The following is an 18,674-nucleotide window of genomic DNA, read 5'->3' as shown; positions in this document are numbered from 1 at the left end:
TAAATGACAACCTCATAAAGCTGTTGGAGAAGGAAATGGCAACCCACTCTAGTATTCTTGCCTAGAGAATCCTGTGGACAGAGGAGCCTGGTGGGCTGCCATCTATGGGGGTCACACAGAGTCGGATACGACTGAAGACTTAGCAGCAGCTGCAGCAGCATAAAGCTGTAACGACCATGTAAGATATTCAGTTCAGTTCAGTTCAGTTCAGTCGCTCAGTTGTGTCCGACTCTCTGCGACCTCGTGAACCACAGCACGCCAGGCCTCCCTGTCCATCACCAACTCCCGGAGTTCACCCAAACTCATGTCCAGCGAGTCGGTGATGCCATCCAGCCATCTCATTCTCTGTCATCCCCTTCTCCTCCTACCCCCAATCCCTCCTAGCATCAGACTCTTTTCCAGTGAGTCAACTTGTCGCATGAAGTGGCCAAAGTATTGGAGTTTCAGCTTTAGCATAAGTCCTTCCAATGAACACCCAGGATTGATCTCCTTCAGAATGGACTGGTTGGATTTCCTTGCAGTCCAAGGGATTCTCAAGAGTCTTCTCCAACACCACAGTTCAAGAGCATTAATTCTTCGGCGATCAGCTTTCTTCACAGTCCAACTCTCACATCCATACATGACCACGGGAAAAACCATAGCCTTGACTAGACGGACCTTGGTTGGCAAAGTAATGTCTCTGCTTTTTAATATGCTATCTAGGCTGGTCATAACTTTCCTTCCAAGGAGTAAGTGTCTTTTAATTTCATGGCTGCAATCAGCATCCGCAGTGATTTTGGAGCCCAAAAAAACAAAGTCTGACACTGTTTCCACTCTTTCCCCATCTATTTCCCATGAAGTGATAGGACCAGATGCCATGATCTTCATTTTCCGAATGTTGAGCTTCAAGCCAACCTTGTCACTCTCCTCTTTCACTTTCATCAAGAGGCCTTCGAGTTCCTCTTCACTTTGTGACATAAGGGTGGTGTCATCTGCATATCTGAGGTTATTGATATTTCTCCCGGCAATCTTGATTCCAGCTTGTGCTTCTTCCAGCCCAGCGTTCCTCATGATGTACTCTGCTTATAAATTAAATAAGCAGGGTGACAATATACAACCTTGACATACTCCTTTTCCTATTTGGAACCAGTCTGTTGTTCCATGTCCAGTTCTAACTGTTGCTTCCTGACCTGCATACAGGTTTCTCAACAGGCAGGTCAGATGGTCTGGTATTCCCATCTCTTTCAGAATTTTCCACAGTTTATTGTGATCCACACAGTCAAAGGCTTTGGCATAGTCAATGAAGCAGAAATAGATGTTTTTCTGGAACTCTCTTGCTTTCTCCACGCATATTAGGAAAGCAAATAATATCTCAAGTAAATCCTTATCATAGAGCAGACATTGACAAACTTTCTCTGCAGACCAGAGAGTAAATACTTTGGGTTTTGTGGCCCAGGAGGCAAAACAAGGATCTTACAGAGATACTTCTAGAGCAAGAGAAAAAGCTAATTTTCACAATATTGGGGGGCAAAACTCAAGTTTAAGAATAATCGAGTACAACTTTTTTGTAACACAGGTCTACTAATAAAAATGAAATTCTTTTGGAAAGAGGAGCTGACATTTCCTTAAGTGGGGTTTAAAGTTAGTGCTTCCTATCATTGAGATTAGTTGCAAATGTTCATTTATTAATGCTGATCTTCAATAAGATTTTATGCACTTCATCTTTGAAAATGTTTTTTCATGCATGTAGGTGACCTGCATGGCACTCAAATACCTTTGGGTTTATAATCACCTCTGTGATTTAGTGGTGGCACAAAGCAATGAGAGTACCACACACGGCTTTGGCCACACTTCTGGGCTGTGCTGTGTGGGCACAAAAGAAGTCATAGATAATATTTAAACAGATGGTTGAAGCTGTGTTCCAATATAACTTTATGATCACTTACATTTGAATTTCATGTAGTTTTTCCATTTTTCACAAAATATTGTTCATTTGATGCTTTAAAACCATGTAAAAATATAAAAACCATTCTGAGGCTTTCTTTATGAACACCAATTTACCTATAAACACCTATTTACCAATTCTTGTTGCAAAGCATTTTTTAACTGCAAAAAAAAAAGTATCCTCACATGATTACTTCTATCTAAGGTAATTCCATCATCTTAGTTTCCACCAGTCTCGTCCTCCACTGATACTTGGAGTGTTTTATTATTAATACACTACATTTACTTTATTCCCAAGTTGAGTGGTGTGTTCTGTAAATTACTTTGCACAGCTGCTCAGGAAAGAGAGGGAATGTGTGAAGACAAGGGACTCTGGTTTTTTCTTCTATATCTCCTGATAGCTAAAGCAATGTTTGACAGAGAGTCACTTAAACAAACTGAACTTTACGAAAATCCTCGTACGGGACCTTCCCAAACTGTACCCATTGTACTGAGCCGAGTGGCAGCTCTCACTCCTCCAGCTATTCCAGTCTATCCTGATGTCCTCCTTCACTTTTCCATTGAATGCATGCATAATCCATGCCACATAATTTACCAGTTAACCCTTGATGCGTTCTCACGTTCATTCTGACTCTTCAAGACCAAACACATTTCCGGAAAGGAACTGCTTATTTTTCTTCCAGTGGAAACTAATTAACTCCGTACTAAGCACAATCAGAGGCAGTGGGCTCCCCTTTGGGTAGAACCAGCTGCTTCCCTGGCACTCCTTTAGGGACTAGGCTGGGTCACTGTCCGCCCACCTCTCTGGCCCAGAGCCTCTGTAGACCTGACTACACTGAATCAACAGTGATGCCATCCATGTGGGCACCGAAACTCCAGAGCTCAAAGAAAGGGGCTGGCCCCCACCACTCTAGCCGTGGCTGGGAGCCAGGAATCAGGGCTGACCTCAAAACTTACAAATTAGAAAAAAGCTTATAACTGAAAGACTGTCTTCAGCACAAAGCTATTTTAAGTCTCATACGAAATACTTTATAATGACTAATAATATACTATAAATACTCCTTTTAGGTCTTATGCAGACAATACATGTTTTAAGTTGCTCTGATCTGATATTTTTAATTGTACTGAAGCATAGCTGATTTACAATGTTGTGTTTAATTTTGGCTGTACAGCAAAGTGACTCAGTTACACATATATATATGTTCTTTTTCATATTCTTTTTCATTATGGTTTATCACAGGATATTGAATATAGCTCCCTGTGCTGTACAGTAGGCCCTCGTTGTTTATACACCTCTATATAACAGTTTGACTCCAGCCCAAAATTTTAGAGAACGTGAATCAAGTTTATTGCCTAATTTGCACCCTCTTTAAATATACAAATTTCTAAAGTAAAGAGGAAAGCCCAGCATCTCCCATTTCACTCAACCTCCTCACTAGGCATTTTCTTTCCTAGAAGATACTGCAGTAGTCAATTTAAAATTTTGAAAATTAGAAGCCTGATCCTTACTATATAATACAAGCTCTACCACAGTAACCAATATTTTGAAGCTTATCAAATGAGGGGTTTACAGCACCAGACCAATATGTTCTCCTTTATGGAAGACTTGCAGTGAGAGACTAATAAAACACTCCACAATGTGGTAAGAATAGGTGATATCACCACACCTTGGGTGGGGGAAGCCACTTGGCATAGGCACCCCGTCTTGCCCCACCTCTGAGGAGTGGCAGAACACCAGAGTATCACCACACCTACTGAGTGTGACAGCTCAGTGCAAACCAAACACTTCTAAAGGTGAAGGAGGGAAATCAATAGGGGTGCCTCAGGAAGTGATACTGGAAAATGATGTGATGCTCCCAGAGGTTTTCACTGCAGTAAGGAAACACAGTTAAAAGATCACTCTTTGAATGGGTGGGGCACCCTTGCCAGGGCCACCTGTGCATCCTACAGCCATGATTTTTGGGTGGGTTGGGATTAGTGTCTTCTTTGGTCAGTTCCTACCTAGGACATTTCCCAAATTACTCAATATTCTAAACACTCTAAGGGTTTGGAGACAGAGCTGAAAACTTAATAAGCATTATGCAAACTGTGGGCTTCTGGTGTTTCTAGTAAGCTTAGGGAGCTGCCAAACCATCTTGCCAAGTTTCCCTGAGCCTGGAAAGGCCTGGAAATGCTAATCCAAGAAAGTGGCTGGCTGGTACAACAAGTACTAATTCTCTCACAGGCTGAAAGGGAAATGCTCTGAGACTGGGAAGGAGGACTTTCTTTTGTGATGGAATAATTAGGCCCTAGGAATGTCAGCTTTGGAAGAAGTTATAGGTGGAAACAGTCTGCAAGACCGCAGAGACATGGGACGTGGGCTCAGAGGGATCAAATACACATATTCATCCACAATAGTGCCCACCTCCTGCAGACAAGACCCAATATCTGAGGAGCTCAGAGATATCAGTCCTACTAAGTCTATTTTCCTCAGTAAAGTTGCAGGATATCAAGGTTCCCACACTTGGTTATAGGGATAAAAATACATTACATTTCTTGGTGAAAGCTTGGCTTTCAACAGTTTCAATTTTAGTTATAGTTTATATGTAGTTCTTTAAAAATGGCAGCTGGCTTCCTCCTCTTTTGTTCTACTTCATTTCTTAGAAGACTGACTAGGAGTCATGAAGAATCTATTTGTGCAATAAGTATTTTCAAGGATCATACATAACTGATACTAATGACATAATTTTGGTAAACAAAGAAGTGAAGAAACAAAGCAAACACGCTGAGCATTCTATATATGCCAGGTTCTGTGTTGAAGTATTTTGCATTCGTTATCGCATTTCTTTGAAGAAAGATAATTTTAAAATTAATGCAAATCAGAAGTTATTAAATTTCAAAGGGCTAATGAGTAAATTAATAATGAAGACAAAGGTTTATCAGAAGGGAAGTTTCTACGACTCAAGTCTGGCTGTCTTGATTAGCACGTGCCTTGATGATGGCCCTAGTAATTATCCCAATCCATTCCTCAAACAGCAATTATCCAGATTCTCTGCATCCTCCCCTCCCCACCATGTGCCACGAAGGAGCCTCTCATTAGAAGCAAAATGGAAGATCAGTCATCCTTTGGCCTATCTGAGAAACCTATGCTTTGACTTCAGTTTCCATCTAATGCATACTTTTGATTGGTTATCACTGTATCTAAATAATCATTCAATTATTCAACCATTATTTATTGGTGTTTACTCTATGCCAAATATCGGGCTACATGTTGTGCATCCAAGGAAATAATTGCTACCCTCAAGAAGTCTGCTGCCAGTTGTCTTCTCCCAGGAAGCAAGAGACAGGGACACTGGCCAGAGCTGCAGGGTGGTGCCCAGGGAGCCACTTCAGGCTGGCTGTACTTCAACATGTGACGCCTCCACCCAAACAAGAATAGGAGGACTATTACTTCCATAGGATCAGAGTTAGAAGTCAGGTAGAAAGAGTCTTTGACATAGAAGAAAAATGCAATTAGTGATCAGAAAGAGAAGAAAACAAATGAAAAAGGCTGCCCCATTTGGGGGTGGAAGAGGCTACAGAGGACTCTCTGAATCAAGGGTGTCTAGTGCACAGAGACTTTTACTGGGCTTGTATTCCTCCATGAGCAGTACGGGAGCTCTCAAGGATGCTGCTCATGGCCCTGAAGCAGCTCAGAGGTCCACAGAAGGCAAAAAGACAAGAAAACTATTAACTGTGCTGAAAAGGAACGTGGCGTATAGTCAAAGGACAAAAGATTTCAGAATCAGAACAGAGTGTCAACCCTGGTCCCACTGTTTCCTTGAACAAGTAACTTCAGCTCTATGAACCTCAGTTTCCTTATCTATAATAGGAATAATGTTTTTGACATGAGGATTAGATGAAATTATGAATGTAAAGCTTCTGGCATATCCTAGATATTCAATAAGCAGAAGCTATTTTCATTTTTTTAAGGAGGAAAGCATAATTGCTAAAATAGAAGAAGACACCCATAAAAGCCATCTTTAAGTCTTCCCCAGAAGAATCTAGAGGATATTTCATTGGTGCACAGCCTTGAAGAATAATAAGTAGTTCTCTGAGTTGTCATGGAGGGAAGGGAGAAGAAATCACCAGGCTGAAACATGCCCAGTGCCTACCAGTATGGCAGGAGAACAGAAGATGGAACATATGAGAGAGAAGGCTGAGAGAAGAGGTGGAGCCATGGTGAGCGGCCAAGCCATGAAGGGATGTGGGCCAGGGGCAGGAGCTACATCCTCCTTCACTGCAAGAGGGGAAAGTGTTTTAAGCTAGAACCCACAAGGATCAGGTAATACTAGATAACATGTATGCAGCCTACACTTAATTAGAAATCCTATGTGCCAGGCACTATCTTAAGCATGTTACATAAAATAATTCACTTAAGCTCACATAACCCTTTGAACTACTAAGAAAATCAAGCCACAGATAACAAGTTGGCCTAGAGTACATCACACTAAATGACTTCTGATGTGAACTTAGATGAATAAGACTAAGAGAAAGGACATTTGGAGAGAAGACAGATTAGGAAAGAGAAGGCAACCCCAATGTTCATTACAGCACCGTTTACAATAGCCAAGACATAGAAACAACCAAAGTGTCCATCAACAGATAACTGACTAAAGGAGCTGTGGCACACATAAACAGTGAAATATTACTCAGTAAAAGAAAAGAATGAAATAATGCCATTTGCAGCAACATTAATGGACCCAGAGATGATCACATTAAGCGAAGTATATCAGACAAAAATAAATATCATATGATATCATTTATATCATATAATATAATGATATCATTTATATGTGGAATTTTTTTAAATGATACAAATGAACTTATTTATAAAACAGAAATAGACACATAGACATAGAAAACAAACTTATGGTTATCAAAGGGGAGAGAGATGGAGGGATAAATGAGGAGTGTGGGATTAAAGTATACACGTGACTATAAATGACACAATGATCTCGGTTCATTTCCAAGCAAACTATTCAGCATCACAGTAATCCAAGTCTATGCCCCAACCACTGATGCTGAATAACTTAAAGTTGACTGGCTCTGTAAAGACCTACAACATCTTCTAAAACTAACATCAAAAAAAAAAAAAAAAAGATGTCCTTTCATCAATAGGGGATTGGAATGTAAAAAAAAATGGAAGTCAAGAGATACCTAGACTAACAGGCAAGTTTGGCCGTTGAGAACAAAATGAAGCAATGCAAAGGCTAACAGAGTTTTGTAAAGAGAACACACTGGTCATAGTAAACACCCTTTCCGACAACTCAAGAAACAACTCTACACATGGACATCAGCAGATGGTCAATGCCAAAATCAGATTGATTGTGCTCTTTGCAGCCAAAGATGGAGAAGCTCTATAGAGTCAGTAAAAACAAGACCTGGAGTTGATTATGTCTCAGGTCCTGAATTCCTTGTTGCAAACTTCAGGCTTAAATTGAAGCAAGTAGGGGAAACCACTGGGCCATTCAAGTATAAACTAAATCAAATCCTTTATGATCATACAGTGGAAGTGACAAATAGATTCAACGGATTAGATCTGGTAGACAGAGTGCCTGAAGAACTATGGACAGAGTTTGTGACATTGTACAGGAGGTGGTGATCAAAACCATCCCCAAGAAAAAGAATGCAAGGAGGCAAAGTGGTTGTCTGAGGAGGACTTACAAATAACTGAGAAAAGAAGAGAAGTGAAAGGCAAAGGAGAAAGGGAAAGCTATACCCAACTGAATGCAGAGTTCCAGAGAATAGCAAGGAGAGATAAGAAAGCCTTCATAAGTGAACAATGCAAAGAAGTAGAGGAAAACAATAGAATGGGAAAGACTAGCGATCTCTTCAAGAATATTGAAGGACAGAAACAGCAAGGACCTAACAAGCAGAAGAGATTAAGAAGAGGTGGCATAGAAGAACCATACAAAAAAGGTCTTATTGACCTGGATAACCACAATGGTGTGGTCACTCACCTAGAGCCAGACATCCTGAATCGTGAAGTCAAGTGGGCCTTAGGAAGCATAATTACAAAGCTAGTGGAGGTGATAAAATTCCAGCTGAGCTATTTCAGATCCTAAAAAATGATGCTGTTCAAGTGCTACAGTCAATCTGTCAGCAAATTTGGAAAATTCAGCAGTGACCACAGGACTGGAAAAGGTCAGTTTTCATTCCAATCCCAAAGAATGGCAATGCTAAAAAATGTTCAAATTACCATAAAATTGTGTTTTTATTTCACATGCTCAAAATCCTTCAAACTAGGCTTCAGCAATATGTGAACCAAGAATGTCTAGATGTACAAGCTGGGTTTCAAAGAGGCAGAGGAACCAGAGAAAAAATTGAGAACATTCATTGGATCATGGAAAAAGCAAGGGAATTCCAGAAAAGCATCTACTTCTGTTTCATTGACTACACCAAAGCCTTTAACTGTGTATATCACAACAAACTATAGAAATTACTTAAAGAGATGCAAATACAAGACCACCTTAGCTGTCTCCTGAGAAACCTGTATGCAGGTAAAAAAAAAACAGAACCAGACATGGAACAACTGACTAGATCAAAATTAGGAAAGAAGTACAACAAGCCCGTATATTGCAACCCTGCTTATTTAACTTCTGTGCAGAATACATCATGTGAAATGCTGAACTGGATGAATCACAAACAGCAATCAAGATTGCCGGGAGGAATATCAATGACCTCAAATATGCAGATGATACCACTCTAATGACAGAAAGTGAAGAGGAACAAAAGAGCCTCTTGATGAGGATGAAAGAAGAGAGTGAAAAAGCTGGCTTGAAACTCAGCATTCAAAAAACTAAGATCATGGCATCTGGTCCCATCACTAGATGGCAAAAAGGAGGCGGAAAAGTGGAAGCAGTCACAGATTTTATTTTCTTGGTCTCTAAAATCACTGTGGATGGTCACTGCAGCCATGAAATTAAAAGACACTTGCTCCTTAGAAGAAAAGCTTTGAAAAACCTAGACAATATATTAAAAATCAAAGACATCACATTGCTGACAAAGGTTTGTATAGGCAAAGCCATGATTTTTCCAGTAGTCATGTACAGATGTGAGCGTTAGATCATAAAGAAGTCTGAGCACTTAAGAATAGATGCTTTCAAATTATGGTGCTGGAAAAGACTCTTGAGAGTCCCTTGGGTCAAACCAGTCAATCCTAAAGGAAATCAACCCTTAATATTCATTGGAAGGACTAATACTGAAGCTGAAGCTCCAATACTTTAGCCACCTGATGCTAACAGCCAATTCTTTGGAAAAGACCATGATGCTGGGAAAGGTTGAAGGCAAAAGGAAAAGGGACAGCAGAGGACGAGAAGTTTAGATAGCATCACTGACTCAATGGACATGAATTTGACCAAACTCTGAGAGACAGTGGAGGTCAGAGGAGCCTGGTGTGCTACAGTTCACAGGGTGGTAAAGACTCAAACATGACTTAGCAAATAAACAACAACAAATATACAAACTAGATAATCAACAAGTTCCTTCTGTATAACACAGGGAACCATACTCAATATCTTATAACAAAATAATAGAAGAGAATGTAAAAAATAATATACATGTATAATTGAACTGTGTAATTGAACAATTTGTTGTAAAGTGAAATTAACACAACATTGCAAATCAAGTATATTTCAATAAAAATAAAAATAAACTTTTTTTCAGGGAGAGCAACAGATAAATAATAAATAAACCTGTTCTCTATGCAGGACTGGAAAAGGTCAGTTTTCATTTCAACCCCAAAGGAAGGCAATGCCAAAGAATGCTCAAACTACCATACAATTGCACTCATATCACACGCTAGTAAAGTCATGCTCAAAATTCTCCAAGCCAGACTTCAGCAATATATGAACCATGAACTTCCAGATGTTCAAGTTGGTTTCAGAAAAGGCAGAGGAACCAGAGAACAAATTGCCAACATCCGCTGGATCATCAAAAAAGCAAGAGAGTTCTAGAAAAACATCTATTTCTGCTTTATTGACTATGCTAAAGCCTTGACTGTGTGGATCACAACAAACTGTGGACAATTCTGAAAGAGATGGGAATACCAGACGACCTGACCTGTCTCTTGAGAAACCTGTGTGCAGGTCAGGAAGCAACAGTTAGAACTGGACATGGAACAACAGACTGGTTCCAAATAGGAAAAGGAGGACGTCGAGGCTGTACATTGTCACCCTGCTTATTTAACTTATATGCACAGTACATCATAAGAAATGCTGGGCTGGATGAAGCACAAATTGCATTCAAGATTGCCAGGAGAAATATCAATAACCTCAGATATGCAGATGACACCACCCTTATGGCAGAAAGTGAAGAACTAAAGAGCCTCTTGAAGAAAGTGAAAGAGGAGAGTGAAAAAGTTGTATTAAAACTCAACATTCAGAAAAGTAAGATCATGGCATCCAGTCCCATCACTTCATGGCAAATAGATGGGGAAACAGTGGCTGACTTTATTTTTGGGGGGCTCCAAAATCACTGCAGATGGTGACTGCAGCCATGAAATTAAAAAGCGCTTACTCCTTGGAAGGAAAGTTATGACCAACCTAGACAGCATATTAGAAAGCAGAGGCATTACTTTGTCAACAAAGGTCCGTCTCGTCAAGGCTATGGTTTTTCCAGTGGTCATGTATGGATGTGAGAGTTGGACTATAAAGAAAGATGAACGCCAAAGAATTGATGCTTTTGAACTGTGGTGTTGACAAAGACTCTTGAGCATCCCTTGGACTGCAAGGAAATCCAACCAGTCCATCCTAGAGATCAGTCCTGGGTGTTCATTGGAGGGACTGATGTTGAAGCTGAAACTCCAATACTCGTTTGAAAAGACCCTGATGCTGGGAAAGATTGAGGGCAGGAGAAGAAGGGGACGACAGAGGATGAGATGGCTGGATGGCATCACTGACTCAATGGACATGGATTTGGGTAAATTCCGGGAGTTGGTGATGGACAGGGAGGCCTGCCATGCTGCGGCCCATGGGGTCGCAAAGAGTTGGACACAGCCGAGCAACTGAACTGAACTGAATGCAAGGAAAAAAAGAAAAGAAAAGGCATTAGAAATGAGCTAGGAGCAATTGTTCAGGTAGGAGCTGAAGTGGGTAGAACTAATGCACTGGAGGACGAAAAGGTACACTTCAGTGTAAAATTCAGAGTACAGGGAGTCTAGTGACCAACTTGTATGTGGAAAAATCTCTTATGAATTCATCTGACCTTTTTTCCCCTCTTTGAGGTATTTCTAAAACATTGTCCTTTTCCAAGAGGATCACTTTACAAGAATGACATCTTGCACTTTCACCAATAACCATTCAGTTACCCCTAACCCCCAAATCTAAACACTCAAGGTATTAGGACTTCAAAAAAAATTCAACCTGGTGTTTTAGTTTTCATCTTGAAATGGAGTACTCTCCATCTAACAATAGACATGTTGTTTCTATCTTCTAGGAGTTTCACTTTGATGTGTCAAAGGAAATGCCCTGAACTCAAGAGGAGAGTCATCCCTATGTGAGTGCAGAATAAACAGCAGGTGTGGCTGGGGCTTTAGGAGATGTGCCAGGGCTCCTCTTCCACTTTTAGGGATAAAAATCATGAATATTTCAAATGCTTTAGTTCTCAGAAGTCAAAGACGGTTTCCAAAAGAGTCTGCAGATAGAAAGTAAACACTTCAGAGGGAAGCCGCGTCACAGAGAGGCGCCTCTCAGTGTCCTGTTGACTGTGATGAGGAAGCTGAAACCTACGCGCTGTTCTTTGCACCACTTAAGTGAAGCAGGTGGGAGGCAGAGGTACTGTCTGAACACCTGGGTAGGTTGAAGGTGGCTTGAACCTTAAGCAATGATCTTCCCTTTTAGAACCTTACAAACTGAAGACATAAGTAAAAAATGGACTACCTGCAATAGCCAGCTCCAGGGTCTAGAAGGAGACAATGGCAATAATCCTTCCCTTTCTTACTATTTCTGTATCTTTCACACAGTGGTCCCAGTGAAATGACCACATGCAAGGTCTCATCCCCAGTGAACAAAATGGGTCTGAGGCTTAGATGTGTCTTACCCAAGGTGACAGCATAATGACGACTGAGTGGGACAGGTCTGGCTGTAAACCTAGTGCCTAAGCTACCACACTATGATGAAGTGGATTGTGATGTCTTTGGTACTTTTAGCAATAGAATCCTTTCTTTCTGACAATAGAAACTTCTCATTTTTGTGGGGGTACCCTACTCTCTGACTTCAGGAATAGACATGTAATCTAGGATGTAGCTCTCCTCCATTTGGTTAAAAGACAGTGATCTGAGCTGGCCCTTCTTCCATTTTTACCTGTCCACAACATCTTTCACTTTTGGTGAAAGGGGCTCTCTTCTTGCTGAGGTTGTGAAGCTGGTAGACTGGGGGTCTTAAACATCCACTGGCCATCATCACCCCTGAAAGAATGACTCGAAAGAGATGGAGCTGGAAATTAACCCTCTGATTAGAGCCATGTCAGAATCTGCTAGTAAATTATTTTTATTGCTTAAGCTCATTTGAGTGTTCTGTGTTGCTTTTGGGGTTTTGGTTTGGTTACTTTCAGCTAAGGGTCCAGACCTACCAATGCCCAATAGAAATAACAAACCACAATATGAGTGGCTCAAAGAAGATCTCCTGAACATATTGTGGGGTTCTCCACCCTCACTTTCTACTCCCAGGTCCACCCACAGTGATGGTCCACTCATGCTGTGAGTAGCCTACATCCTGGGATATGTCAGGGAGCTCTGATCTGTTCCTTTCTATAGCCAGGATAGTTTCTTCCTTCCGCTGTCTTGAATTCTCAAAAAGCACACTCTGGATCAAGTCAGTGGTTTGGATAAGTGTTTCTGGGAGCCCTTGGGCTCAGAGTCCAGGGAGTGAAAGGGAAGTGTAGGGTGGGGCTATGGTGGGCCATACTTGGCAATATTGAAGGAATCAGAGGGAGAGGGGTGGGTTTTGTTCATCTTACTTATTTGTGGTCTTTCTGACTGTTTTCAGGACACCAAGTCAATAAAGTAGAATCCTTCATAAGACCTCCACATGGCCAGGAAGGCTCACGAGGATTTGCCTATTGGAGCCCTTAACACTCTCCTATCATTGAGGCTAGCCCAGCAGAGATGAACCCTGTGCCCTTTCATGTCTCTCCTTAATCTAAACAGGGACAGTGATGGAACCAAAGTATGTTTGCTTTTCCTATTTCTACCAGATATACAGTGTTTCCAAAGAAATGCCTTATGTAAACACAATAACACAACCTAATAAGCACATAATGAAGTTGGAAGGAAACTGCTCGCTGTTTCACTACTACAACTTACAAATTGCTTCTTTGGCAAAGCTCAATTCTAAGAAAACTGTAGCTATTTTGAGGCACAAATTCCAGCCCCGAAACCAAAACAAATAACTTTGATTTCTTTAAATTAAGACATATAAGAGGTTTGAGCCAAAGCTGTCTCATTGCCTCTCAAGAATGCACACATCCCAATGATGGGCTTGCTGCTGGTAGCAGAGCATGTCAACTTGCACGATCTAGCCCCAGGAGCATTGCTGACATGTTGTTGTTTGTTTTACTCAGGATTAGCAGAAAATTTTTGTGGGTGTTTTACGTCACTAGAGTAGGAAGCACTGAAAAGTTGTATCCGCCTATTTGATTTCTTTTTTAATTATATATATATATATATATATATATGAATTAACAAAAGCAGTTCCCGTCTTTTGATGGGGTGCTCACGGTTTATAACATAAATGGCATTATTTTGAGAGAGGGATAACTTAGGTATGGCATTGGTTTTTTTTTTTTTTTCTTTTTGCAGCTTGAGGAAGTTGTAAAATAACTTAATGTAGCTTTTTACAACTATGTATTCTATAGTATTTTTTCATTGGTGAAAGTTTAACTGTTAATGTTTTTGGCATTGTGCTTTGTACTGTTTGATATTTTTGGAAAGAGAATTCTAAATTATTAGAAGAGTGGGTTGGGGAGCACAGTGGCCAGGAAATAAAAGAATGAGTAAGAATCAAGAAAGCCCCATCAGGAAAGTCCCGCATGGAAAACTGAATTGATGGCAAATGGGATTTCTTGCATGCAGCAGTGTTCAGTTCTGCTGGACAAGGAGATGAAACTTCTCATTGTCTCAGATAGGCAGAAAAAAGCATGGATCACATCTCAGTGTCTACTAATTTGTGGAACTGAATTTTGGCAATCAACAGTGAGAGTTCTTGCAAAGTAGGAGTTTCCCTTTCAGTAAACTGCAGATCTGTATATCATTGGATGGAAAGAGCTAGCAGAGTTTAGTCTGGAAATATTTGGTATGAAGTTTGAGATTTTTTTCAGATAGTCCAAAGAAGTAGAACAGTCACGGAAATAATGTCTAGCCCACATTTTTTTGGCGGGGGGGTGGGATGTGGGGTGGGGAGGGACAGTTACAAGAAAAAAACTAAGATATAAGAACGGGCAAAAGATGTGAATTTACTGCTTGCAAAAGAAGAAAATATAAATGCTGAGACTCAAAATGAGCAGAAACAAAGTCAAAAATTCCTGACTTTGTTCATAACCAAAGAGATGCAGTATAAAATAATAAAGCTCTATTTTTATCCTTTAAATGATCAAAATACTTTTATGTGATAATCTCATCTTTGACAGGGTCTCAAAAAACAGGAATGTTTACATACTGATTCAATTAATGCTACCATTATGGAAAGTGATTAGCCAGTATTTTTTTTTTAAGGTAGCCTTTTGTCCTTGCTAAGCTCACTTCTAGGAATTTATCCTAAGGAAAATTTTAAGCTGCACACAAATATTTACATTCATGGCAGCACTGTTTAAATATTGAAATATGGGAAATAACCCAATGTCCAACGATAGAAGAAGGGAAAAATGAAAGTGTACTCATATAACTGAATATAACAAAAATGTCTAAAACTATTTCTTCGGGAGTGTTTAGGGTCATGGGAAAAATGCTAAAAAGAAAAATCCAATTCCAAAATTGTGTTTAAAATATATATCTTTTATATAATATATGCATATATTAAATATACATTATGTAGTCAATGTTGAATAGTATATAGAATTACAGAGTATAGATCATATAGTAAATATAATATATATTATCTATAGCAAATATTTATACATAGAAAAAAATTGGAGAAAGTAAAATTTGTTCATGGTAGTAATTACTGGGTGAAGAAACTATAAATTACATATATATTTAACTATTTGCAATTTTTAAATATTTGAGATGTGGGAAACCTAAAAGAAAAGCATACCTTAGATGTCCTAAGTTATATTTCTATGGTGGTCAGATAGCCAGACAGCCAAACACATCCTGGCAAAGCATTTACTTTTTGATATTTCACTGTATTTATTTTTTAAATAAGTAAAGTAGAATGGTGGGATGAAGTTGTATTAGACTCATAAATATGTTATATGTCATATAAAATATGACCCGTTATATAATACGTGTATATGATATACATAAAAGCTCTTGATCTCTTAATAGTAAGAACATGTATTAGAAGCAGGTAAGTTACAAATATATAAAAGGAAACCTAGAACTCTGGAGTATTAGACAAAAGTGAAAGTTCCTATTACCAGAAACATGAAGTATATTTGTATGAATACTGTATTTAAAGTTGAGCTTCTTAGAAGTAAGCCAAAACGAAGAAACATAGCAAGTTACACAGTTGTAATTATCTGATGATAGGCAGCACACAGGTATATCTGGAAAGACAGACTTCTTTTTCCTAAGGATTTCCAGTAAAAATTTGCTTTGTGTATCTTTATGAGAAATGTTGCATAGCAAAATAGACATTGAGTTTTGATAGAGGTCAAGGACATCATATTAAAACAAAGCCCAACGAAAATATTTTTAAGGAGCCAAGCAAATATGTCAAGTTTCGGATGCTGCCTTCCAGTGAGTTAGCTTGATGCAAGACTAAAAGACTCGAGAAAGGATTCAATCTGGCTGCCACAGGATGAATTTGGCACACCAGGTGTTTTATGAAAAATAATATTGTAAAATAATTAGCCTCCAATAAAAATTTAAAAAAAGAAACAACAAAAAATATTTTCCAAAATAGTAAAATATTAAATAGAGGACATAACTGAAAATATACAGGAAAACAGAGATTCAAAATAGGGATCTAATAGGAAACAAACAGGGTTTTAGTATACTCTGGCTCATATTGTGCTGAAAGGCATCATTCTTTTAACTTCATCAAGAAAAAATATTGTTGTTGAGAGGCCTTTGTAAATTAAAAATGTCTGAAAGCAAAAATTACTATTGTTATCAGTACACTTTAAATTCAGTTTCTGTATTTAAGTGAAAACTGAAAGGGAAATCAAATTAGTGTATTGCTATTTGCAAACTCACTTGCATTATACTAACAAAATAGTATAACAGTTACTAAAACTCTAGTTATAGTGCTTCCTTTTCTGAGAGGAAAAATACAAATTTGGTATAACATTAGTGCATTAAGAGTGAATAAATGCCTCTTTTTATACTGAGAAAAAAAAGAAAAATTTTAATTCATTGCCAATTCAAAAATCAGATTTTACATAAAAATCTAGCTTTGGAGTTTCTTTTTAAAAACTGCAATATTTGACAAACTAAATCTCTTTTTCATAGCCATTGGATGGCCTCAAGCAGCCATGACTCTTGGGAAGGGTCTGCCTATGGTAACCTCAGTTAGAAGGCCTCCTTCATGTGTCATGGTGGCCTGGACCCTGGAGATTTGTGCACATGTGAGCCTTGATCTAGAAGAATAAGCAGAGAGCACATTCTTTAGGGTGTAGCTCTCAAACATAAATTGTTTCATCTTCACTAAATCTAGATAACAGCCAACTTAACAGTGAGCTCTCAGTACATTAAAAGGCAACATAATTGATTCCATGATTCAGAAAAAGTTCATGAAATAGCACGCTGGAAGATGCGATCTGATAGAGTCAGGCACCTCTGAAATGATTGTCTTAAAGAAGTCATGTGTTTAAGTCTGAGGGGCTTTGAAATTCCCACTTCCTCTGAAGGCCAAGGTGGTTGGCACACAATTGGGCGAGCACTGCCTCTCCCTCTGCATTATTCCTTTTTCCCTTCCCCCTGCCCTACTGTCTTGACTCTTCCCAGCACTATCATGAGGCCATTTGTCTGAGTTTTCCCAGTAGTGGTGATGACTTGCACTGGTCCACACGCACTCTCCCCAGTTCTCCCACCCTGCCCCACCCCATGCGTGGTGACTCATGCTATATACTTGTGAAAAGACAAGTGGGAATTCACAGTTCAATTTGTGGCACAGAAATGAGAGGTGTTAGCTAATTCAGACATTGATCTATAAAGAAAAATACCCTTGACCTTCTTGGCAAGTATTATACCCAAACAAGTTGAGAGGTCTCCAGCACATTTGCCTACTGGACCATCTTTAGTGGTAGCAAGAAAGAGAAGTTTTCTTTAGTCAAGCAGCCCAGAGAGTGTCGGTTGCTTATGGCTTTGTGGGTCAGAAGTTTGAAAGTGAGCTGAGAAGTTCTTGCTTGGAGTTTTTCATGTGGATGTAGACAGATGGTGTCTGGGGCAGCTGTCATCTAAAGACTGGACATCCAAGACAGCTCATTCTTGTGGCTAGATGTTAGCTATTGGCTGAGAGCTCAGCTGAAGCTGTTGACTAGAAAACCTACATGTGGTCTCTCCAGCATGGTAGTTTCAAATAGTCAGGCTTCTTTCTTAGCAGCTGTGGCCAGAATGGTCATTGCAAAAGAACCAGGCAGAAGATGCATGGTCTTTTACCTTTCTGTGGCTTCAGAAAACACACAGCATCACTTCTAGCACATTCTATAGGTGGAAGGAGTGCCGAGAATGTTTCAACTGAAACAAAGGAGAGTCACAGAATTTGCAGATGGGTTTAAAATTTTTTGTAAATTGTGATACATCAGCACCTTCAAAGATAGGCCTGCATTCACAAAGTTGTATGTTGTCCAAGTCAGCTGTTGATAATGCAAGAAGGGTTCATTCATAATTCACCTGTGTTATGAGAGACTGTAAGTGAAAAGTTTCATTATCTGCTGCCTCATTTTCCCCATTGTGTTTTTATTAACTATAGAGGAGCTACAGTTAGGAACTGTGGTTCCTTCTCAGACTGCCCCAGATTTCTCTACCCCACATAATCTATTCCCATTCCTCTCTCTCTCTCTCTCTCACACACACACACACACTCCTCCCTCTCATTCTTTCTCTTCTCGTAGCAACTGTAACTTTTGGTTCCATGTCTCTAACAAAAACACAACTTTGTGCAGACAAAGCCACCTCACCATTGCCCTGACATTAACATCTAAGACTAAGGACACTCTCTGGGTTGCAGTTCCAAATTCTAGGATCCAAGTGCAGACTCATTGAGAAAGGGCACAGGAATTTAGGAAACTTAATCTATTACATGGAGAAGGAAATGGCAACCCACTCCAGTATTCTTGCCTGGATAGAAGAGCCTGGTGGGCTACAGTTCTTGCTATTTGAGTAGCAGATAAACAATTCCATAAGTTGGCTTCTAGTAACACAAAATAACTTTTCCAATCCACATCCCCCTCACTGGATTTCTATTGCCTTTAATAGAACCTCATGATTTGCAGTCTGCCCTGCATCCACATCTTCTGTGATCCCCACAGGCAGTGATGCTTACATGTCTTTGTTTACTTTACATTCACAGTTCACAGATTCCTGATGTAAGCTCCCAATTCGACTTTTCAGAACAAAACATTTGTGGTCT

The sequence above is a fragment of the Moschus berezovskii genome, chromosome 10 (genome assembly GCF_049115385.1).
Source record: "Moschus berezovskii isolate FMDL1 chromosome 10, NW_MosBer_1.0, whole genome shotgun sequence".
Classification (NCBI taxonomy): Eukaryota; Metazoa; Chordata; class Mammalia; order Artiodactyla; family Moschidae; genus Moschus; species Moschus berezovskii.
Note: the sequence above shows the minus strand (reverse complement) of the source record.